Raw genomic sequence first — 25477 nt, 5'->3', positions numbered from 1 at the left:
ATGTAGCATGCACGAGAATGGGAAGGACTGACTGTCTGTTGCCGGCACGGAGGCATAAAAACAAGGTATGGGGTCTGAAATCTATGTGTGTGCAATTAGTGCAGCTTGAAGGAATTTCAGGAGATCATTGGGCCTTGGCAGAGCTACTGACAGTTCATGCATGTGCTTCTCAGAAGATCCCATTTATTATCCCAATTATAAAAGATAAACAACTAAATTGACCTAAAACGAGAGGCCTGACATATATTGTCTTTGTTTTTATGGATCCACACACTGGACTCCCTGAATCATTATGTTTGTGTAATCACAACCACAAAGTAATAGCTGCAAATTGTTGCATCATATAGTTTAAACTGGCTTAAGTATATCTACTCTCTGTGAGTTGCTGGCCACTTTCAATTAAAGTGAGCTGCTGCTGTGGATTAAAAGCTTCAAATGAAGAACAGCCTCATGTGGTTTAATGAGATGCAGTTTTAACTCTGTGTGCTTTTGTTAACTAAGAGTAATCGAACCTGGATTGTGTCTTTCACAACACAATCACACAGAAGGACAAACTGAAACATCACGAGAAATATTATTAAAGATGTTAACCTTTTCTTTAGATGACAATCGGATGAGAGCCTTCAGGGGAAAGACCCAGAGAGAGTAGCAATGAGGCACAGAGAGAATATACTGTTTATATTAAAGATGTTTTCTGAACAGTAATGACTATAAAATCTTGAGTGTTCATTTTTGACATTGATTTTAATCCTGGGGCAACATTTAAACCTTGTTTTTGTGTTTCACACTCACCTAATTCGATTGTCTCGGCTTTATCTCACAATTTTTTCCTGTAAGTCACATACCTCTGCCAGAGGCTGTTATTCGTAATGTACCAACAAAAGTAGACACAGATATTACACCTGTGTGTGTGTCAGTATTACTGCAACTATTATCTCTAAAAATGATCCAGTCGACAGATTCTGACTTTATAAACAACATCCTCGATCTGCCACAGGGTACAGGGCAAGCTGAAGTAAAACATTGCAGACATGATAGTAAAAACCACGACCGTTTTTCACAACACTGACACCATCATTTTATGTGGCCTTGATGTATTGGATTTGACAGCAAATCAGGATTGAGCTGTAAGTGTATTTTTTCCCACCATGTCTTCGACAAATTTCAGGCAGAGTGCAGCTCTTTCTTGAGGAAATCTTTTGAAGAAACACTCCTGGAGGAAATCTCTCATTCGTTTATTTCATCCTCTTGTGGGCTTTTTTTCTCCTTTGTGCTCCATATTTTTCTTATTTAAGCATGTGTTCATTCGCTCCCCCTTTCTTCTGCCTCAAACATCTTCCTATTTCACCTAGAACACAAGCTTTTCTTCTACAAAACTGTTTCTTCTCGCTAATTCTTCTTCTCCCTCCATCCCTTTCCTCTGTCTTCCCCTACCCTCCTACCTCTATTTTTGAACCACACCTCCGGGATGAAGCTGTCCAATCTGATTGAGAACTGGTCTTTCACCACTGTTTTTTCTCACAGAGATCGTGATGAGATCAGGTAGTTTTTTTGCCTTCCCTCTCTTGCAGTTGTTGTTTTTAATAGAGAGACCCCTGTGGCTAAAATTCCTCATTAGCCGGCCTGTGGAGTAGCACAGCAGAACTATACCTGCAACGATACGTCTCCATTTAGCCCTCTCCCCGCCCGCAGGCCTCACAGCTCACCCATCACTCTTTCTTGCCTCGCTGAACACAGGTACTGATACACATCTATATTTGGAGCGCCTACACTAGCTCACAAAATGTATATACAAAAACACACTGGTGTATAGATGTATATAAGCTAGTGCAGTGCCCATTTTAAACACGCCTGTCTGGAATAGTCTGTTTGCTCGGCCTGGGTTAATGCTCTGGAGCTTCAGTCTTCTTCAAACAGTTCAACAATAGTCTGTCACTTTGTTATTGTTTTCATGTTGGATATTGTGTGCAGAGCTTTTTATAAACAGTCCATGGTACAGAGTGAAGGTAGAAAACTTTGCGTTTATTCTACCTGATTTATCTGCAATAGAGATCAGAGTGTTTATCATAAAATGAAACAGATTTAGCTCTGTTATTGTTAACATGTGTCAATGTGATTGATTTATTTGACTGCTGTTGTTTTTTTTACATTGCAAGGCGGCTGTTTCCAAAGTAGGCACAATCAATATAACCTGTAGAGCCAAGTTCACAACTTTTCAAAATACAAGCTCTGTAATTCTCTTCACGGCACCAAAAACCACTATTGTGCTTTTACTGGAAAGACAAATTGCCAAACAGGAAGGGATTCTATGAATGTTGCTGCCATGACAAAGATCCACGCCTTAGACAACCCTGAATGTCTTTGTTCGTCCAATATGTTGGAGTAAAAATAATAAACTTATCCCAATTATCTGGCAACAACCTAACTGCTACTCGCCTGTTTATTCAAAGCTCAATAATATTGAATATATCATGATTGAAGCTGCACTTACCTGGGCCTTTAACAATCCACACGTGAAGGCGATTAGATGAACTGTTTGTGAGATATGCATTCCACATACAGATAGACAGACAGACAGATGTTTGTGGAATTAGAGGGTATATTCCATGCATAGAGCAGCTGCCGGGGACCAACAATTTCTGAATATATATTAAGTTGACATTCTGAGCATGACTGAACTGCAACTTTTCCCGCAGGGAGCAGAAAACTAATCCAGACATCCATGCTCCCAGATAGTGACACGGGTGGGATACTGATCAAATGTGAGGATGCACGTTCAACAATATACCTGACGGTTCACCTGGGAAGAAGATAAATTTAATCCATGTTCACACAGCGAGCAGAGTGATTGACAAGTCAGAAAAAAGAAGAAGAAAAAAAGGTCCTATCGTCTAAAGCTGCGTGACCAAGGTAACTCCACTGAACTGAGTGAACTGCTGACAAGCTTGTTAGCTGAGACGCGTCTACCACAGACAAACTACTCAGAGTCAAACACTTCATTGTTGCAATTAAGAGCAGCAGAAAACACAAAATGGGCATTAAGTTGATTGGAGGCGATCAAAGCTGCCCGGCTCTCTAATTTAAGGAAAGAGAAGTTACACTCAGAAGGCAAGTCTGCAAATTTATTAAGGAAAATGTAACCGTTGCTATCAAACCTTAAAACTAAACAATGGAGTGCTACTGTTTATCTGATTGAACTGGAAAGAGTAGAGCAAAAATCCAAACCTTTCACATGTAGGTTATGATTTTGCGCTATACAAATTAAATTCAATCGAATAAAAATATGGTAGATATAACTTGGGTGAAATCACAATAAGAGGCACAAATGTATAATATAACTAGGGCTACGTTGTAGCACTTGCGGGCCCGAGCACCCGCACGTTGAAGCCTGTTGCGGTCGGTGGAGAGAGCGATCGATGACCAAGCGCACATCATCGATCGAGCATGCACTTCTCCACGTTGCATGCGTTTTGCGCTCTGCGGCAGTAGGTTTGCCAGTAGGTGGCGCCATCACTATTATTACGCACAGACATATATATCTGTTCATGTAGGCGCTCTGATGTAGCGTGAGCAATTTTGTGTCAATTGGACAATGTTTCCGCAACTTAATTTTCACACTGATCAGTAGGTGGCGCTATGACCCTGAACTAATATTTATATGTGGAGCTGTTCAGATCAGTATTGTGATCATAGGTCAGTAGTTTGGAGCCTGTTGGATAATGCAGAGTGGATTAACAAAGAACTTCCTGTTTCCTGGTGAATCAGTAGGTGGCGCTATGACACTGAGGAAATATTGACACATAGAGCTGTTCAGGCTTGTACTCTTATCATGTGACAGAAGTTTGGTAGTGATAGGACAATGCACAGTGTAATTATGAAAACATCGTGTCCTTTGGCGAAGGATGATCCTTCGCCAAACATCAATGTTTACACGGTTTGAGGAAATGTCACAATTCTGACCATGATCTAATGACTTGACTGATCTGATTTGAGCTGTATATTGTAAATCAGCCAGGAGCAGTTCATCAAAGTATAAAACATGTCACTTCCTGTAGCCACCAGGGGGCGCTGTAATTTCAAGTCATAATTTCTGTGTAGATGTCATCAGGATGGCACCCTTGTCTTACATGTCTAGTTTGGACTCGATTGGACAATGTATGTCCGAGATACAGAACCTCGTGTTTTGATGGCGTTTAATCAAACTCAAGACGCCACGCCACGGTCACACGGTGTGACGAAAGGTCAATCTCTTAATCACTTTTTATCTCCATCTTGTTGTGATGGCACTGATCTTAATTTGAAGTTAATCTGATGAAAGCCCTGGGACAAGTGCATCAAGTAAAAATGTGGAATATGGAAAAAAAATGGCCACTTAATCCAAAATGGCGGCCTCCCTGTCTGGTCAAGCATACCTATCCAAGATATTTTTTTGTTTGTTATGAAACGACACATGTCCCGATAGATTTGTATAAATGTCGGCCATCGTAGTGCCGGGGTTGCCCTATAGGGGGCGCTGGTCAGTTTTTTTGCCACGCCCATTTCTTAAAACCATATGAATATCTTCAGGGGGGGGCTGTTGTTACACACATGTAGTTTGAGAGAGATAGAATCATGAACACTGAAGTTACAGCAATTTCGTGTTTCACGGCGAGTTGATGAACTTTAATGCCACGCCATTCATATGGCGTTTGACGAAAAGTCACGGTAATCTTTTGTCTTCATTGTCAATGTCTTGGGACCCATTTGATACAGTTTGACGTGGTTGAGGTCAGTGGATGAGGAGAAATTCATCCAAGTGTAAGACAAGCAAAAAACAAGACATTTCCTGTTGCCACCAGGGGGCGCTGCGGTTTTAAGTCATCATTTATGCATAGATGTCATCAGGCGGGGACTATTGTCTTACATGTCTAGTTTGGACTTGATTGGAACATGTATGTCCGAGATACAGATGCCCGTGTTTTGATGGCGTGTAACCAATTTTTAACGCCATGCCACGGTCACACGGTGTGATAAAAAAAAAATCCCTCAATCATTTTTTATCTCCATCTTGTTGTGATGACACTCATCTGAATTTGAAGTTGATCTGATGAAAGCCCTGGGACAAGTACGTAAAAGTAAAAATGTGGGATATTGCCAAAATGGCCACTAAAAGCAAAATGGCAGACTTCCTGTTGCGTTTTTCATAATGCTCCATGAGACTTTTTTTCATGACTGGTCACGATACACCTATATCCAGATTTTGATGAAAATCCGTTATGTGGAAACCTAGGGGCTGGTTCCAGGGGGCGCTGTAGAGCCATTTTGCCACGCCCAATTCCAATTACTCCAGAATACTAAAATATCCGCAGACCCTGAATTTCCTGCAAAGTTTCATAACTTTTTGAGCATGTCTAGACCCTGAAAAAGCCCCCCAAAGGGACATAATAATAACTAGGGCTACGTTGTAGCACTAACGGGCCCGAGCACAGGCAATTTCAAGTCTGTTGCGGTCGGGGAAGAGAGAACGTTCGATGACCAAGCGCTCGTCTCAGCGTTGCATGCATTTGCGCACTGCTGCGATATAAACGCTTCACTTCCTGTAGCCAGCAGGTGGCGCTATGATTTTAAGTCATGGTGTCTTTGTTGATGTCATCAGGTCGCGCTTCTTGTCTTACATGTGTAGTTTGAACTCGATTGGACCAAATATGTCCAAGATACAGAAGCTTGTGTTTTGATGGCGTTTAGTCACATTTTGACGCCTCGCCACGGTCACATGGTGTGGCGAAAAATTGATCTTTCAATAACTTTAGATCTCCATCTTGTTGTGATGACACTCGTCTAAATTTTCAGTTGATCTGATGAAAGCTCTCCAAGAAGTACTTGAAAATAAAAAACATGGAATATGGTCCAAATAGAAAATGGCGGGGTTCCTGTTGCGTTTTTCAAATTGCTCCGAGCGCGTTTTTTGTGCATCTGGTGATGATACACAACTGTCTTCAATTTCGTGAGGATCAGTGAATTCTAAATGAGGTGTTTCTCCATAAATGAGGGGAAGCTCCGTTGGTTGCGCTGTTGAGCCATTTTGCCACGCCCATTCTTTAAAACCATCTGAATATCTTCAAGGGAGGGGGGCTGATGATACACACATGTAGTTTGAGGGAGATGGACCCATGAACACGGAAGTTAAAGCGTTTTCGTGTGTCATGGCGAGCTGATGTGACGCCCCGCCACAGTCAGACAGTGTGACGAAAAGTTGTTTCTTTGATAACTTTAGATCTCCATCTTGTTGTGATGACGCTCGTCTAAATTTTCAGTTGATGTGATGAAAGCTGTACGAGAAGTATATCAAAGTAAAAGATTATGGAATATGACCAAAATGGCCACGAAATCGAAAATGGCGTGCTTCCTGTTGCGTTTTTCATATTGCTCCGAGCGCGTTTTTTGTGCATCTGGTGATGATACACAACTGTCTTCAATTTCGTGCGGATCAGTGAATGCTAAATGAGGTGTTTCTCCGTAAATGAGGGAAAGCACCGTTGGTGGCGCTGTTGAGCCATTTTGCCACACCCATTTCCAAATACCCCAGATTACGTAAATTTTCACGAGGCCCATAATCTGCCCTATAGATGTTGAATGCATTCTGTAGTGAGAACACATTCAAGCACATGTCCTACACCTCCATGAGAGGGGGGAGGGGTGAGAAGGGGGAGGGATGAGAGGGGTGAAAGGGGGTGGGGTAAGATGGGGGCAGGTTGATCTGAGGAGGTCTGTTTTAGACAGAGTAAAAAGGTGCTGTTTTAAATTATCCTTGGGATATTTTTACCAAAATATTTTACAGACATTTCATTAAGACCCCAAGGAACCATATCAACTGTGTTGAAATGGAAATAATATGTCCCCTTTAAAGCGAATATGTCCCCTTTAAGCGGTTTCGTGTGTCATGGTGAGCTGATTTGACGCCCCGCCACAGTCAGACGGTGTGTCGAAAAGTTGTTTCTTTGATAACTTTAGATCTCCATCTTGTTGTGATGCCACCCGTCTAAATTTTAAATTGATGTGATGAAAGCTCTCCGACAAATAAATCAAAGCGCACGATGTACAAAAACAAGACATTTCCTGATGCCACCAGGGGGCGCTTTCCTTTTAAGTCATGATTTCTAGGTAGATGTCTTCCGGTCGCGACTCTTGTCTTATATGTGTAGTTTGGAGTCGATTGGACAAAATATGTCTAAGTTACAGAAGCTTGCTTATATTGGCGTTTAGTCGAACTTTGAGACCTCACCACGGTCACACGGTGTGATGAAAAGTTTAAATATTGATAACTTTAGATCTTCATCTTGTTTTGTAGAGTCTCATCTAATTTTTAAGTTGATCTGATGAAAGCTCTCCGAGTAGTACATAAAAACATAACACGTCTTAAAAACAAGACTTTTCCTGTTGCCCCCAGGGGGCGCTGTGATTGTAAGTCACAATTTCTGCACCGATGTCTTCTGGTCGCGATTCTTGTCGTATGTGTCTAGTTTGGACTCAATTGGACAAATTATGTCTGAAATATGGAAGCTTGTGTTTTGATGGCGTTCCATCAAACTTTAACGCCACACCACGGTCAGACGGTTTTGCTAAAACGTAATCCTTCAATAACTTTAGATCTCCAATTTGTTGTGATGACGATCGTCTAAATTTGAAGTTGATCTGATGAAAGCTGTACGACAAGTACATCAAAGAAAAAATATGGAATATGACCGAAATGGCCACTAAAGTCAAACTGGCGGGCTTCCTGCTGCGTTATTCATAATGCACTGATGGACTTTTTTGTGCATCTTGTCATGAGACACAATAGTCTATGTTTTTTTTGAGGATCGGTGAATGCTAAATGAGGGGCTTTTCCGTAGGTGGCGCTCTTGAGCCATTTTGCCACGCCCTTTTCAAAATACTTCAGAAAACGTAAACTTGCACACATTTGTAATTTACTGTACACTTTAGAAACTTTTTGAGCACGTTAAAGCCCTCAAAAAGCCAATTCACTGAGCGAAGAAAAATAATAATAATAATAATCTTTTCAATTTCAATAGGTCCTCTCACCGATTTCGGTGCTCGGGCCCTAACTAGGGCTACGTTGTAGCACTTGCGGGCCCGAGCACCCGCACGTTGAAGCCTGTTGCGGTCGGTGGAGAGAGCGATCGATGACCAAGCGCACATCATCGATCGAGCATGCACTTCTCCACGTTGCATGCGTTTTGCGCTCTGCGGCAGTAGGTTTGCCAGTAGGTGGCGCCATCACTATTATTACGCACAGACATATATATCTGTTCATGTAGGCGCTCTGATGTAGCGTGAGCAATTTTGTGTCAATTGGACAATGTTAACACAACTTAATTTTCACACTGATCAATAGGTGGCGCTATGATCCTGAACTAATATTCATATATGGAGCTGTTCTATTCAGGATTGTGATCATAGGTCAGTAGTTTGGAGCCGGTTGGATAATGCAGAGTGGATTAACAAAGTACTTCCTGTTTCCTGGCGAATCAGTAGGTGGCGCTATGACACTGAGGAAATATTGACACATAGAGCTGTTCAGGCTTGGACTCTGACCATGTGACAGAAGTTTTGTAGTGATAGGACAATGCACAGTGGAGTTATGATAACATCGTGTCCTTTGGCGAAGGAAAATCCTTCGCCGCACATCAATGTTTACACGGTTTGAGGAAACGTCACAATTCTGACCATGATCTAATGACTTGACTGAGCTGATTTGAGCTGTATATTGTAAATCAGCCAGGAGCAGTTCATCAAAGTATAAAACATGTTACTTCCTGTAGCCACCAGGGGGCGCTGTAATTTCAAGTCATAATTTCTGTGTAGATGTCATCAGGATGGCATCCTTGTCTTACATGTCTAGTTTGGACTCGATTGGACAATGTATGTCCGAGATACAGAACCTCGTGTTTTGATGGCGTTTAATCAAACTCAAGACGCCACGCCACGGTCACACGGTGTGACGAAAGGTCAATCTCTTAATCACTTTTTATCTCCATCTTGTTGTGATGGCACTGATCTTAATTTGAAGTTAATCTGATGAAAGCCCTGGGACAAGTGCATCAAGTAAAAATGTGGAATATGGAAAAAAAATGGCCACTTAATCCAAAATGGCGGCCTCCCTGTTTGGTCAAGCATACCTATCCAAGATATTTTTTTGTTTGTTATGAAACGACACATGTCCCGATAGATTTGTATAAATGTCGGCCATCGTAGTGCCGGGGTTGCCTTATAGGGGGCGCTGGTCAGTTTTTTTGCCACGCCCATTTCTTAAAACCATATGAATATCTTCAGGGGGGGGCTGTTGTTACACACATGTAGTTTGAGAGAGATAGAATCATGAACACTGAAGTTAAAGCAATTTCGTGTTTCACGGCGAGTTGATGAACTTTAATGCCACGCCATTCATATGGCGTTTGACGAAAAGTCACGGTAATCTTATGTCTTCATTGTCAATGTCTTGGGACCCATTTGATACAGTTTGACATGGTTGAGGTCAGTGGATGAGGAGAAATTCATCCAAGTGTAAGACAAGCAAAAAACAAGACATTTCCTGTTGCCACCAGGGGGCGCTGCGGTTTTAAGTCATCATTTATGCATAGATGTCATCAGGCGGGGACTATTGTCTTACATGTCTAGTTTGGACTTGATTGGAAGATGTATGTCCGAGATACAGATGCCCGTGTTTTGATGGCGTGTAACCAATTTTTAACGCCATGCCACGGTCACACGGTGTGATAAAAAAAAAATCCCTCAATCATTTTTTATCTCCATCTTGTTGTGATGACACTCATCTGAATTTGAAGTTGATCTGATGAAAGCCCTGGGACAAGTACGTAAAAGTAAAAATGTGGGATATTGCCAAAATGGCCACTAAAAGCAAAATGGCGGACTTCCTGTTGCGTTTTTCATAATGCTCCATGAGACTTTTTTTCATGACTGGTCACGATACACCTATATCCAGATTTTGATGAAAATCCGTTATGTGGAAACCTAGGGGCTGGTTCCAGGGGGCGCTGTAGAGCCATTTTGCCACGCCCAATTCCAATTACTCCAGAATACTAAAATATCCGCAGACCTTGAATTTCCTGCAAAGTTTCATAACTTTTTGAGCATGTCTAGACCCTGAAAAAGCCCCCCAAAGGGAAATAATAATAACTAGGGCTACATTGTAGCACTTGCGGGCCCGAGCACCCGCACGTTGAAGCCTGTTGCGGTCGGTGGAGAGAGCGATCGATGACCAAGCGCACATCATCGATCGAGCATGCACTTCTCCACGTTGCATGCGTTTTGCACTCTGCGGCAGTAGGTTTGCCAGTAGGTGGCGCCATCACTATTATTACGCACAGACATATAGATCTGTTCAAGTAGGCGCTCTGATGTAGCGTGAGAAATTTTGTGTCAATTGGACAATGTTTCCGCAACTTAATTTTCACACTGATCAGTAGGTGGCGCTATGACCCTGAACTAATATTTATATGTGGAGCTGTTCAGATCAGTATTGTGATCATAGGTCAGTAGTTTGGAGCCGGTTGGATAATGCAGAGTGGATTTACAAAGTACTTCCTGTTTCCAGGCGAATCAGTAGGTGGCGCTATGACACTGAGGAAATATTGACACATAGAGCTGTTCAGGCTTGGACTCTGACCATGTGACAGAAGTTTTGTAGTGATAGGACAATGCACAGTGGAGTTATGATAACATCGTGTCCTTTGGCGAAGGAAAATCCTTCGCCGCACATCAATGTTTACACGGTTTGAGGAAACGTCACAATTCTGACCATGATCTAATGACTTGACTGATCTGATTTGAGCTGTATATTGTAAATCAGCCAGGAGCAGTTCATCAAAGTATAAAACATGTCACTTCCTGTAGCCACCAGGGGGCGCTGTAATTTCAAGTCATAATTTCTGTGTAGATGTCATCAGGATGGCACCCTTGTCTTACATGTCTAGTTTGGACTCGATTGGACAATGTATGTCCGAGATACAGAACCTCGTGTTTTGATGGCGTTTAATCAAACTCAAGACGCCACGCCACGGTCACACGGTGTGACGAAAGGTCAATCTCTTAATCACTTTTTATCTCCATCTTGTTGTGATGGCACTGATCTTAATTTGAAGTTAATCTGATGAAAGCCCTGGGACAAGTGCATCAAGTAAAAATGTGGAATATGGAAAAAAAATGGCCACTTAATCCAAAATGGCGGCCTCCCTGTTTGGTCAAGCATACCTATCCAAGATATTTTTTTGTTTGTTATGAAACGACACATGTCCCGATAGATTTGTATAAATGTCGGCCATCGTAGTGCCGGGGTTGCCCTATAGGGGGCGCTGGTCAGTTTTTTTGCCACGCCCATTTCTTAAAACCATATGAATATCTTCAGGGGGGGGCTGTTGTTACACACATGTAGTTTGAGAGCGATAGAATCATGAACACTGAAGTTACAGCAATTTCGTGTTTCACGGCGAGTTGATGAACTTTAATGCCACGCCATTCATATGGCGTTTGACGAAAAGTCACGGTAATCTTATGTCTTCATTGTCAATGTCTTGGGACCCATTTGATACAGTTTGACATGGTTGAGGTCAGTGGATGAGGAGAAATTCATCCAAGTGTAAGACAAGCAAAAAACAAGACATTTCCTGTTGCCACCAGGGGGCGCTGCGGTTTGAAGTCATCATTTATGCATAGATGTCATCAGGCGGGGACTATTGTCTTACATGTCTAGTTTGGACTTGATTGGAACATGTATGTCCGAGATACAGATGCCCGTGTTTTGATGGCGTGTAACCAATTTTTAACGCCATGCCACGGTCACACGGTGTGATAAAAAAAAAATCCCTCAATCATTTTTTATCTCCATCTTGTTGTGATGACACTCATCTGAATTTGAAGTTGATCTGATGAAAGCCCTGGGACAAGTACGTAAAAGTAAAAATGTGGGATATTGCCAAAATGGCCACTAAAAGCAAAATGGCGGACTTCCTGTTGCGTTTTTCATAATGCTCCATGAGACTTTTTTTCATGACTGGTCACGATACACCTATATCCAGATTTTGATGAAAATCCGTTATGTGGAAACCTAGGGGCTGGTTCCAGGGGGCGCTGTAGAGCCATTTTGCCACGCCCAATTCCAATTACTCCAGAATACTAAAATATCCGCAGACCTTGAATTTCCTGCAAAGTTTCATAACTTTTTGAGCATGTCTAGACCCTGAAAAAGCCCCCCAAAGGGAAATAATAATAATAACTAGGGCTACGTTGTAGCACTTGCGGGCCCGAGCACCCGCACGTTGAAGCCTGTTGCGGTCGGTGGAGAGAGCGATCGATGACCAAGCGCACATCATCGATCGAGCATGCACTTCTCCACGTTGCATGCGTTTTGCGCTCTGCGGCAGTAGGTTTGCCAGTAGGTGGCGCCATCACTATTATTACGCACAGACATATATATCTGTTCAAGTAGGCGCTCTGATGTAGCGTGAGAAATTTTGTGTCAATTGGACAATGTTTCCGCAACTTAATTTTCACACTGATCAGTAGGTGGCGCTATGACCCTGAACTAATATTTATATGTGGAGCTGTTCAGATCAGTATTGTGATCATAGGTCAGTAGTTTGGAGCCGGTTGGATAATGCAGAGTGGATTAACAAAGTACTTCCTGTTTCCTGGCGAATCAGTAGGTGGCGCTATGACACTGAGGAAATATTGACACATAGAGCTGTTCAGGCTTGGACTCTGACCATGTGACAGAAGTTTTGTAGTGATAGGACAATGCACAGTGGAGTTATGATAACATCGTGTCCTTTGGCGAAGGAAAATCCTTCGCCGCACATCAATGTTTACACGGTTTGAGGAAACGTCACAATTCTGACCATGATCTAATGACTTGACTGATCTGATTTGAGCTGTATATTGTAAATCAGCCAGGAGCAGTTCATCAAAGTATAAAACATGTCACTTCCTGTAGCCACCAGGGGGCGCTGTAATTTCAAGTCATAATTTCTGTGTAGATGTCATCAGGATGGCACCCTTGTCTTACATGTCTAGTTTGGACTCGATTGGACAATGTATGTCCGAGATACAGAACCTCGTGTTTTGATGGCGTTTAATCAAACTCAAGACGCCACGCCACGGTCACACGGTGTGACGAAAGGTCAATCTCTTAATCACTTTTTATCTCCATCTTGTTGTGATGGCACTGATCTTAATTTGAAGTTAATCTGATGAAAGCCCTGGGACAAGTGCATCAAGTAAAAATGTGGAATATGGAAAAAAAATGGCCACTTAATCCAAAATGGCGGCCTCCCTGTTTGGTCAAGCATACCTATCCAAGATATTTTTTTTTTTGTTATGAAACGACACATGTCCCGATAGATTTGTATAAATGTCGGCCATCGTAGTGCCGGGGTTGCCCTATAGGGGGCGCTGGTCAGTTTTTTTGCCACGCCCATTTCTTAAAACCATATGAATATCTTCAGGGGGGGGGCTGTTGTTACACACATGTAGTTTGAGAGAGATAGAATCATGAACACTGAAGTTACAGCAATTTCGTGTTTCACGGCGAGTTGATGAACTTTAATGCCACGCCATTCATATGGCGTTTGACGAAAAGTCACGGTAATCTTATGTCTTCATTGTCAATGTCTTGGGACCCATTTGATACAGTTTGACATGGTTGAGGTCAGTGGATGAGGAGAAATTCATCCAAGTGTAAGACAAGCAAAAAACAAGACATTTCCTGTTGCCACCAGGGGGCGCTGCGGTTTTAAGTCATCATTTATGCATAGATGTCATCAGGCGGGGACTATTGTCTTACATGTCTAGTTTGGACTTGATTGGAACATGTATGTCCGAGATACAGATGCCCGTGTTTTGATGGCGTGTAACCAATTTTTAACGCCATGCCACGGTCACACGGTGTGATAAAAAAAAAATCCCTCAATCATTTTTTATCTCCATCTTGTTGTGATGACACTCATCTGAATTTGAAGTTGATCTGATGAATGCCCTGGGACAAGTACGTAAAAGTAAAAATGTGGGATATTGCCAAAATGGCCACTAAAAGCAAAATGGCGGACTTCCTGTTGCGTTTTTCATAATGCTCCATGAGACTTTTTTTCATGACTGGTCACGATACACCTATATCCAGATTTTGATGAAAATCCGTTATGTGGAAACCTAGGGGCTGGTTCCAGGGGGCGCTGTAGAGCCATTTTGCCACGCCCAATTCCAATTACTCCAGAATACTAAAATATCCGCAGACCTTGAATTTCCTGCAAAGTTTCATAACTTTTTGAGCATGTCTAGACCCTGAAAAAGCCCCCCAAAGGGAAATAATAATAATAATAAAAATCCTTACAGATTCAATAGGGCCTCTCACCATTCGGTGCTCGGGCCCTAATAATAAAAATCCTTACAGATTCAATAGGGCCTCTCACCATTCGGTGCTCGGGCCCTAATAACTAGGGCTACGTTGTAGCACTAACGGGCCCGAGCACAGGCAATTTCAAGTCTGTTGCGGTCGGGGAAGAGAGAACGTTCGATGACCAAGCGCTCGTCTCCACATTGCCTGCGTTTGCCCTGTGCGGCAAGGAAGATCGCTCCACTTCTTCTGGCCAGCCGCTGGTGCTGAACTAGAGGTAAGTAACCTTGAAACTATCCAACATAACATATTGCTTTATCTATCATCATATGCTTACATGCCTCAAGTTTTTTGTAATATGTAATTGTTATAAAAGTTACCGTTTATTTATCACGTCTAATGAACAGATTGAAGCAAGATAACTCGACAGTCTTGTTTTGGTTGTGACATTATTTTTTTTAATGAGTTACTATCAATACGCTACACGTGTACGTTTCATGTGATAGTAACTGTTTCACCAATATTCTGATACAGGATGGTATATCCGCCATTACTATTTTCACATCGTTTATTTAGTCTGTCATGGAGTTGTAGAGTGAATTAGACAGTAGTGATAACATTATAATGTCCACACATCAGTGTTGTAAACACTTCTCCAATTAATTATATAATTATGTTTTCACACTGAGGGAAGTGGAGAGACTTGATGTGGACTGTTATCAACAGCTCTGTGGGAGATCATCACCTTGAATATTACAGATGAGGTAGAAAGACATTTTATCTATGTGTACAATGTTGTATTTCTTTGTCACGTTTTATCAAAAGCGATTTAAAGTATGTGCATTTAACCATTAGGATACAAACCCAGACCCTAGTACATCGGTTCTAGCTGAAATAAGTAGTGCTTCATAAACAACACAAAACATTCATAACAGTACGCTTCTGCTCCTCATTAATGCAGCTCCTGATGTCCCCAGCAGCAACATGGTGGAGATCTGCAGCTTCATGCTGGTCAACTGGAAGACAACTGATTAAGATTAAAAGATTAAGATTAAAATCCATTTATTCATCCCAAACACATGCACAGACATGCAAAGGCACACTCATGCAGGTAGGGAAATTTAATCGCTGCTTTTTACCCATCTGGTGCAGGACACACAGAGCAGTGAGCGACCATGTACGGCGCTCGGGGGAGCAGATGTTGGGGGAGTGAGGTGCCTTGCTCATGGGCACTAGAGAGGGTAGGGAGACTCTTGGATTTTTGGACAGATCAATCCAGGTTCGACTTTTGTTGTCTCTCCATGGAGTCGAACCAAAGACGAACCAGAGACCTTCTCTGCCCATAGTCCAAGTTTCTGCCACTCGACCACCGCCTCTCCTCATGCATCATCAAACTAGTAATCTACACATCACTCCATGCGTTGCTCCCTTAACTACAGATGGCCTGCGAATGTCATGGAGTTTTACAGTGAATTAGACAGTTTAGGTATGATTTTAATCTCCACACATCAGTGTTGTAAACAGTTCTCAAATTAATTATAGAATTATGTTTTCACACTGAGAGAAGTGGAAAGACTTGATTTGGACTGTTATCAATAGGTCTGTGGGAGATTATCACCTTGAATAGTACTGATGAGGTAGAAAGACATTTTATGTATTTGTACAATGTTGTATTTCTTTCAGCACTTTTATCAGAAGGGACTTAAAATATGTACATTTCACCATGAGGATATAAACCAAGACCACAGTACAACAGTTCTATCTGAAATCTGTTGTGCTTTATACACAACACAAAACATTCTTTAACAGTGCGTTTTTTCTCTTCATAGATGAAGAACTGCAGCACCTGATGTCCTCAGCAGCAACATGGTGGAGATCTGATTTGATACACTTTAGATAAGAACCCAGTGTTTTATATTTCTGCTTTGCCATAAGAGACAGAACATGGTCATCACAGCTGTGTCCTTCAGGCTCGTCTGTCCCTAATAAAATGATAGGAAACATGAAAGTGATCGTCATTATTGTAGAGGAAGAGTTACATATGAACAAAGTGTGTAATCTTATTTTCTGTGGATATTCAACTGTGTATTTGAATATGCTTTTGGATTAAAACGTGCACTACCATGACAATGAATGTTTTTAATGGAGCTATTTCACATTAAAAGTATTGCATTATAATTTAATACATTATGTATTATGTGCAATACTTTGATTGTTTCTAAGTAATGAAATCAGGTCTGTACCTGGAGTCAGTGTTCAGTCTGGTTGGATTCAAGTTGTGTGTCAAGTTGGACCTTCTAGAGGAACATGAAACCAATACACAGATATGTAAAGTCATACATGGGCCAGGTTAAGTAATTAACAGACTTTTAAATGGTAAAAATAAAATATTAGTTCAAAGTTAATCAGAGCATAATCATTTCAGATTAGGAAATAGGTAGTGCATATAAGCCCACAACTCTGTATGACACTGTCTGTTCTAGTAAAGTTACAAGGCTATGACTTACTCATATTTAACAAAAGAATTCAGTGAAGTCTGTCTGAGATTAACGATTTAAATACTGAAGGTGGGAGACACCGTTATTTTTCACTGTAACACGTGACAGGACATCAACACCGTGACTCTGAATAAAGAGCCTTAAAAGACGTAGTGCTCCTTTGAACAGCTGCTCTTACAATGTGTAGCAAGTGCTAAATCTCCATTAGTATAATAGTAACAAAAATCACCCTTTACATAATTGAACATATATTTTCCATGTGAACCCCTTTAACACAGTTCAATTCAGGAGCAACATATAATTTATACAGTATTTATTAGAGCTAGTATTAGTAAACAGATCAAACAAATGCAGTACAACACATCACACATCCACAGTGTCTCTTTTGCTTATCATCACAGTCAGTCAGAAGTGTCCGTTTAACTTACGTAGCAGTTGAGAGATGCTTCGTTGGAGGTAGCAGGAGCTAGCTCATAGCCAGTGCTGCTGTTGAGAGCGGCAGAGTTCACACAGGAAAAGACACGACGGACGGGGGAAAAAAGCTTTGAGTCCCACACTCTAACCTGCTGAGCGAACAACGTCCACAGTGACTCCGCCGCCGTCCTCTCATCCAGACTCGCCAACCGTTCTCCGGTTCTTCGTGATACACAGCTCCGCAGCTTGTGACGACGTAACTTTTTCCAGAGTCTCATGAGGCGTTCACTTGCAGCTGTGTTAAATGCAGCTTCGTTTGTCATGGCGAGTTGAAGAAGTCTGCTGCAAAGCTATGAATAATCCGCATGATGAAAACTCACAGCAATGTTATGCCTACATTATCAATATATTGAGACCCATGTGACACAGTTTGACATGGTTTAGCAAAGTGAATGAGGAGAAATACATCCAAGCGTGAGACGTAACAAACCGAAAGCGGTCTCATGCTGCGTTCAGGGTAACTCTGTTAAAATGAGTTTCATTGGTCATGGTGAGCTGATGAACTTTGATGCCACGCCATTAACAATCTGCATGATGAAAAGTCACAATAATGTTATGCCTACATTATCAATATCTTGAGACCAATTTGACACAGTTTGACATGGTTTAGTAAAGTGGCTGGAGGGAAATACATCAAAGAGTAAGATGACCAAAACAAGACATTTCCTGATGCCACCAGGGGGCGCTTTCCTTTTAAGTCATGATTTCTAGGTAGATGTCTTCCAGTCGCGACTCTTGTCTTATATGTGTAGTTTGGAGTCGATTGGACAAAATATGTCTAAGTTACAGAAGCTCGCTTATATTGGCGTTTAGTCGAACTTTGAGACCTCACCACGGTCACACGGTATGATGAAAAGTTTAAATTCTGATAACTTTAGATCTTCATCTTGTTTTGTAGAGTCTCATCTAATTTTTAAGTTGATCTGATGAAAGCTGTCTGAGTAGTACATAAAAACATAACACGTACCAAAACAAGACATTTCGTGTTACCACCAGGGGGCGCTGTGATTGTAAGTCACAATTTCTGCACCCATGTCTTCTGGTGGCGACTCTTGTCGAATGTGTCTAGTTTGGACTCAATTGGACAAAATATGTCTGAAATATGGAAGCTTGTGTTTTGATGGCGTTTCATCAAACTTTAACGCCACACCACGGTCAGACGGTTTTGCTAAAACGTAATCCTTCAATAACTTTAGATCTCCAATTTGTTGTGATGACGATCGTCTAAATTTGAAGTTGATCTGATGAAAGCTGTACGACAAGTACATCAAAGAAAAAATATGGAATATGACCAAAATGGCCACTAAAGTCAAACTGGCGGGCTTCCTGTTGCGTTATTCATAATGCACTGATGGACTTTTTTGTGCATCTAGTCATGATACACAATAATCTTTGTTTTTTTTGAGGATCGGTGAATGCTAAATGAGGGGCTTTTCCGTAGGTGGCGCTCTTGAGCCATTTTGCCACGCCCTTTTCAAAATACTCCAGAATACGTAATTTTACGCCGCCTTCGAATTTACTGCAAACTCCTACAACTTTTTGAGCACATTAAAGCCCTCAAAAAGCCAATTCATTTAAGCTAAGAAAAATAATAATAATAATAATAATAATAATCATTTCAATTTCAATAGGGCCTCCCACCGATTTCGGTGCTCGGGCCCTAATAATAATAATCATTTCAATTTCAATAGGGCCTCCCACCGATTTCGGTGCTCGGGCCCTAATAATAATAATCATTTCAATTTCAATAGGGCCTCCCACCGATTTCGGTGCTCGGGCCCTAATAATAATAACTAGGGCTACGTTGTAGCACTTGCGGGCCCGAGCACCCGCACGTTGAAGCCTGTTGCGGTCGGTGGAGAGAGCGATCGATGACCAAGCGCACATCATCGATCGAGCATGCACTTCTCCACGTTGCATGCGTTTTGCGCTCTGCGGCAGTAGGTTTGCCAGTAGGTGGCGCCATCACTATTATTACGCACAGACATATATATCTGTTCATGTAGGCGCTCTGATGTAGCGTGAGCAATTTTGTGTCAATTGGACAATGTTAACACAACTTAATTTTCACACTGATCAATAGGTGGCGCTATGATCCTGAACTAATATTCATATATGGAGCTGTTCTATTCAGGATTGTGATCATAGGTCAGTAGTTTGGAGCCGGTTGGATAATGCAGAGTGGATTAACAAAGTACTTCCTGTTTCCTGGCGAATCAGTAGGTGGCGCTATGACACTGAGGAAATATTGACACATAGAGCTGTTCAGGCTTGGACTCTGACCATGTGACAGAAGTTTTGTAGTGATAGGACAATGCACAGTGGAGTTATGATAACATCGTGTCCTTTGGCGAAGGAAAATCCTTCGCCGCACATCAATGTTTACACGGTTTGAGGAAACGTCACAATTCTGACCATGATCTAATGACTTGACTGATCTGATTTGAGCTGTATATTGTAAATCAGCCAGGAGCAGTTCATCAAAGTATAAAACATGTCACTTCCTGTAGCCACCAGGGGGCGCTGTAATTTCAAGTCATAATTTCTGTGTAGATGTCATCAGGATGGCACCCTTGTCTTACATGTCTAGTTTGGACTCGATTGGACAATGTATGTCCGAGATACAGAACCTCGTGTTTTGATGGCGTTTAATCAAACTCAAGACGCCACGCCACGGTCACACGGTGTGACGAAAGGTCAATCTCATAATCACTTTTTATCTCCATCTTGTTGTGATGGCACTGATCTTAATTTGAAGTTAATCTGATGAAAGCCCTGGGACAAGTGCATCAAGTAAAAATGTGGAATATGGAAAAAAAATGGCCGCTTAATCCAAAATGGCGGCCTCCCTGTTTGGTCAAGCATACCTATCCAAGATATTTTTTTGTTTGTTATGAAACGACACATGTCCCGATAGATTTGTATAAATGTCGGCCATCGTAGTGCCGGGGTTGCCCTATAGGGGGCGCTGGTCAGTTATTTTGCCACGCCCATTTCTTAAAACCATATGAATATCTTCAGGGGGGGGCTGTTGTTACACACATGTAGTTTGAGAGAGATAGAATCATGAACACTGAAGTTACAGCAATTTCGTGTTTCACGGCGAGTTGATGAACTTTAATGCCACGCCATTCATATGGCGTTTGACGAAAAGTCACGGTAATCTTATGTCTTCATTGTCAATGTCTTGGGACCCATTTGATACAGTTTGACATGGTTGAGGTCAGTGGATGAGGAGAAATTCATCCAAGTGTAAGACAAGCAAAAAACAAGACATTTCCTGTTGCCACCAGGGGGCGCTGCGGTTTTAAGTCATCATTTATGCATAGATGTCATCAGGCGGGGACTATTGTCTTACATGTCTAGTTTGGACTTGATTGGAACATGTATGTCCGAGATACAGATGCCCGTGTTTTGATGGCGTGTAACCAATTTTTAACGCCATGCCACGGTCACACGGTGTGATAAAAAAAAAATCCCTCAATCATTTTTTATCTCCATCTTGTTGTGATGACACTCATCTGAATTTGAAGTTGATCTGATGAAAGCCCTGGGACAAGTACGTAAAAGTAAAAATGTGGGATATTGCCAAAATGGCCACTAAAAGCAAAATGGCGGACTTCCTGTTGCGTTTTTCATAATGCTCCATGAGACTTTTTTTCATGACTGGTCACGATACACCTATATCCAGATTTTGATGAAAATCCGTTATGTGGAAACCTAGGGGCTGGTTCCAGGGGGCGCTGTAGAGCCATTTTGCCACGCCCAATTCCAATTACTCCAGAATACTAAAATATCCGCAGACCTTGAATTTCCTGCAAAGTTTCATAACTTTTTGAGCATGTCTAGACCCTGAAAAAGCCCCCCAAAGGGAAATAATAATAACTAGGGCTACGTTGTAGCACTTGCGGGCCCGAGCACCCGCACGTTGAAGCCTGTTGCGGTCGGTGGAGAGAGCGATCGATGACCAAGCGCACATCATCGATCGAGCATGCACTTCTCCACGTTGCATGCGTTTTGCGCTCTTCGGCAGTAGGTTTGCCAGTAGGTGGCGCCATCACTATTATTACGCACAGACATATATATCTGTTCATGTAGGCGCTCTGATGTAGCGTGAGCAATTTTGTGTCAATTGGACAATGTTAACACAACTTAATTTTCACACTGATCAGTAGGTGGCGCTATGACCCTGAACTAATATTTATATGTGGAGCTGTTCAGATCAGTATTGTGATCATAGGTCAGTAGTTTGGAGCCGGTTGGATAATGCAGAGTGGATTGACAAAGTACTTCCTGTTTCCTGGCGAATCAGTAGGTGGCGCTATGACACTGAGGAAATATTGACACATAGAGCTGTTCAGGCTTGTACTCTGACCATGTGACAGAAGTTTGGTAGTGATAGGACAATGCACAGTGGAGTTATGATAACATCGTGTCCTTTGGCGAAGGAAAATCCTTCGCCGCACATCAATGTTTACACGGTTTGAGGAAACGTCACAATTCTGACCATGATCTAATGACTTGACTGATCTGATTTGAGCTGTATATTGTAAATCAGCCAGGAGCAGTTCATCAAAGTATAAAACATGTCACTTCCTGTAGCCACCAGGGGGCGCTGTAATTTCAAGTCATAATTTCTGTGTAGATGTCATCAGGATGGCACCCTTGTCTTACATGTCTAGTTTGGACTCGATTGGACAATGTATGTCCGAGATACAGAACCTCGTGTTTTGATGGCGTTTAATCAAACTCAAGACGCCACGCCACGGTCACACGGTGTGACGAAAGGTCAATCTCTTAATCACTTTTTATCTCCATCTTGTTGTGATGGCACTGATCTTAATTTGAAGTTAATCTGATGAAAGCCCTGGGACAAGTGCATCAAGTCAAAATGTGGAATATGGAAAAAAAATGGCCACTTAATCCAAAATGGCGGCCTCCCTGTTTGGTCAAGCATACCTATCCAAGATATTTTTTTGTTTGTTATGAAACGACACATGTCCCGATAGATTTGTATAAATGTCGGCCATCGTAGTGCCGGGGTTGCCCTATAGGGGGCGCTGGTCAGTTTTTTTGCCACGCCCATTTCTTAAAACCATATGAATATCTTCAGTGGGGGGCTGTTGTTACACACATGTAGTTTGAGAGAGATAGAATCATGAACACTGAAGTTACAGCAATTTCGTGTTTCACGGCGAGTTGATGAACTTTAATGCCACGCCATTCATATGGCGTTTGACGAAAAGTCACGGTAATCTTATGTCTTCATTGTCAATGTCTTGGGACCCATTTGATACAGTTTGACATGGTTGAGGTCAGTGGATGAGGAGAAATTCATCCAAGTGTAAGACAAGCAAAAAACAAGACATTTCCTGTTGCCACCAGGGGGCGCTGCGGTTTTAAGTCATCATTTATGCATAGATGTCATCAGGCGGGGACTATTGTCTTACATGTCTAGTTTGGACTTGATTGGAACATGTATGTCCGAGATACAGATGCCCGTGTTTTGATGGCGTGTAACCAATTTTTAACGCCATGCCACGGTCACACGGTGTGATAAAAAAAAAATCCCTCAATCATTTTTTATCTCCATCTTGTTGTGATGACACTCATCTGAATTTGAAGTTGATCTGATGAAAGCCCTGGGACAAGTACGTAAAAGTAAAAATGTGGGATATTGCCAAAATGGCCACTAAAAGCAAAATGGCGGACTTCCTGTTGCGTTTTTCATAATGCTCCATGAGACTTTTTTTCATGACTGGTCACGATACACCTATATCCAGATTTTGATGAAAATCCGTTATGTGGAAACCTAGGGGCTGGTTCCAGGGGGCGCTGTAGAGCCATTTTGCCACGCCCAATTCCAATTACTCCAGAATACTAAAATATCCGCAGACCTTGAATTTCCTGCAAAGTTTCATAACTTTTTGAGCATGTCTAGACCCTGAAAAAGCCCCCCAAAGGGAAATAATAATAATAATAATAATAATAATAATAATAATAATAAAAATCCTTACAGATTCAATAGGGCCTCTCACCATTCGGTGCTCGGGCCCTAACTAGGGCTACGTTGTAGCACTTGCGGGCCCGAGCACCCGCACGTTGAAGCCTGTTGCGGTCGGTGGAGAGAGCGATCGATGACCAAGCGCACATCATCGATCGAGCATGCACTTCTCCACGTTGCATGCGTTTTGCGCTCTGCGGCAGTAGGTTTGCCAGTAGGTGGCGCCATCACTATTATTACGCACAGACATATAGATCTGTTCAAGTAGGCGCTCTGATGTAGCGTGAGAAATTTTGTGTCAATTGGACAATGTTAACACAACTTAATTTTCACACTGATCAATAGGTGGCGCTATGATCCTGAACTAATATTCATATATGGAGCTGTTCTATTCAGGATTGTGATCATAGGTCAGTAGTTTGGAGCCGGTTGGATAATGCAGAGTGGATTAACAAAGTACTTCCTGTTTCCTGGCGAATCAGTAGGTGGCGCTATGACACTGAGGAAATATTGACACATAGAGCTGTTCAGGCTTGGACTCTGACCATGTGACAGAAGTTTTGTAGTGATAGGACAATGCACAGTGGAGTTATGATAACATCGTGTCCTTTGGCGAAGGAAAATCCTTCGCCGCACATCAATGTTTACACGGTTTGAGAAAACGTCACAATTCTGACCATGATCTAATGACTTGACTGATCTGATTTGAGCTGTACATTGTAAATCAGCCAGGAGCAGTTCATCAAAGTATAAAACATGTCACTTCCTGTAGCCACCAGGGGGCGCTGTAATTTCAAGTCATAATTTCTGTGTAGATGTCATCAGGATGGCACCCTTGTCTTACATGTCTAGTTTGGACTCGATTGGACAATGTATGTCCGAGATACAGAACCTCGTGTTTTGATGGCGTTTAATCAAACTCAAGACGCCACGCCACGGTCACACGGTGTGACGAAAGGTCAATCTCTTAATCACTTTTTATCTCCATCTTGTTGTGATGGCACTGATCTGAATTTGAAGTTAATCTGATGAAAGCCCTGGGACAAGTGCATCAAGTAAAAATGTGGAATATGGAAAAAAAATGGCCACTTAATCCAAAATGGCGGCCTCCCTGTTTGGTCAAGCATACCTATCCAAGATATTTTTTTGTTTGTTATGAAACGACACATGTCCCGATAGATTTGTAAAAATGTCGGCCATCGTAGTGCCGGGGTTGCCCTACAGGGGGCGCTGGTCAGTTTTTTTGCCACGCCCATTTCTTAAAACCATATGAATATCTTCAGGGGGGGGCTGTTGTTACACACATGTAGTTTGAGAGAGATAGAATCATGAACACTGAAGTTACAGCAATTTCGTGTTTCACGGCGAGTTGATGAACTTTAATGCCACGCCATTCATATGGCGTTTGACGAAAAGTCACGGTAATCTTATGTCTTCATTGTCAATGTCTTGGGACCCATTTGATACAGTTTGACATGGTTGAGGTCAGTGGATGAGGAGAAATTCATCCAAGTGTAAGACAAGCAAAAAACAAGACATTTCCTGTTGCCACCAGGGGGCGCTGCGGTTTTAAGTCATCATTTATGCATATATGTCATCAGGCGGGGACTATTGTCTTACATGTCTAGTTTGGACTTGATTGGAACATGTATGTCCGAGATACAGATGCCCGTGTTTTGATGGCGTGTAACCAATTTTTAACGCCATGCCACGGTCACACGGTGTGATAAAAAAAAAATCCCTCAATCATTTTTTATCTCCATCTTGTTGTGATGACACTCATCTGAATTTGAAGTTGATCTGATGAAAGCCCTGGGACAAGTACGTAAAAGTAAAAATGTGGGATATTGCCAAAATGGCCACTAAAAGCAAAATGGCGGACTTCCTGTTGCGTTTTTCATAATGCTCCATGAGACTTTTTTTCATGACTGGTCACGATACACCTATATCCAGATTTTGATGAAAATCCGTTATGTGGAAACCTAGGGGCTGGTTCCAGGGGGCGCTGTAGAGCCATTTTGCCACGCCCAATTCCAATTACTCCAGAATACTAAAATATCCGCAGACCTTGAATTTCCTGCAAAGTTTCATAACTTTTTGAGCATGTCTAGACCCTGA

The 25477-nt window shown here is 42.0% G+C and overlaps 1 protein-coding gene and 2 long non-coding RNA genes across 3 annotated transcripts in view; 1 reads left to right on the top strand and 2 right to left on the bottom strand.

Moving 5' to 3' along the window:
• Window positions 1–25477, bottom strand: part of asic1b (acid-sensing (proton-gated) ion channel 1b) — a 179818-nt gene that overhangs the window by 64226 nt on the left and 90115 nt on the right. The gene's annotated exons all lie outside the window — the stretch shown is intronic.
• On the top strand, window positions 14812–16513 carry LOC133969612 (uncharacterized). The gene is made up of 2 exons (XR_009924228.1): window positions 14812–15147; window positions 15345–16513. It is a non-coding gene; the product is annotated as an uncharacterized LOC133969612 (long non-coding RNA).
• Window positions 16254–17524, bottom strand: LOC133969618 (uncharacterized). Its single transcript, XR_009924229.1, has 3 exons — window positions 17310–17524; window positions 16627–16680; window positions 16254–16365 (listed from the first exon to the last, which is right to left on the bottom strand). It is a non-coding gene; the product is annotated as an uncharacterized LOC133969618 (long non-coding RNA).

This window comes from Platichthys flesus, chromosome 2 (assembly GCF_949316205.1).
Source record: "Platichthys flesus chromosome 2, fPlaFle2.1, whole genome shotgun sequence".
Taxonomy (NCBI): Eukaryota; Metazoa; Chordata; class Actinopteri; order Pleuronectiformes; family Pleuronectidae; genus Platichthys; species Platichthys flesus.
The sequence above is the reverse complement of the archived record's forward strand: the minus strand, read 5'-3'. Positions and strand labels throughout refer to the sequence as shown.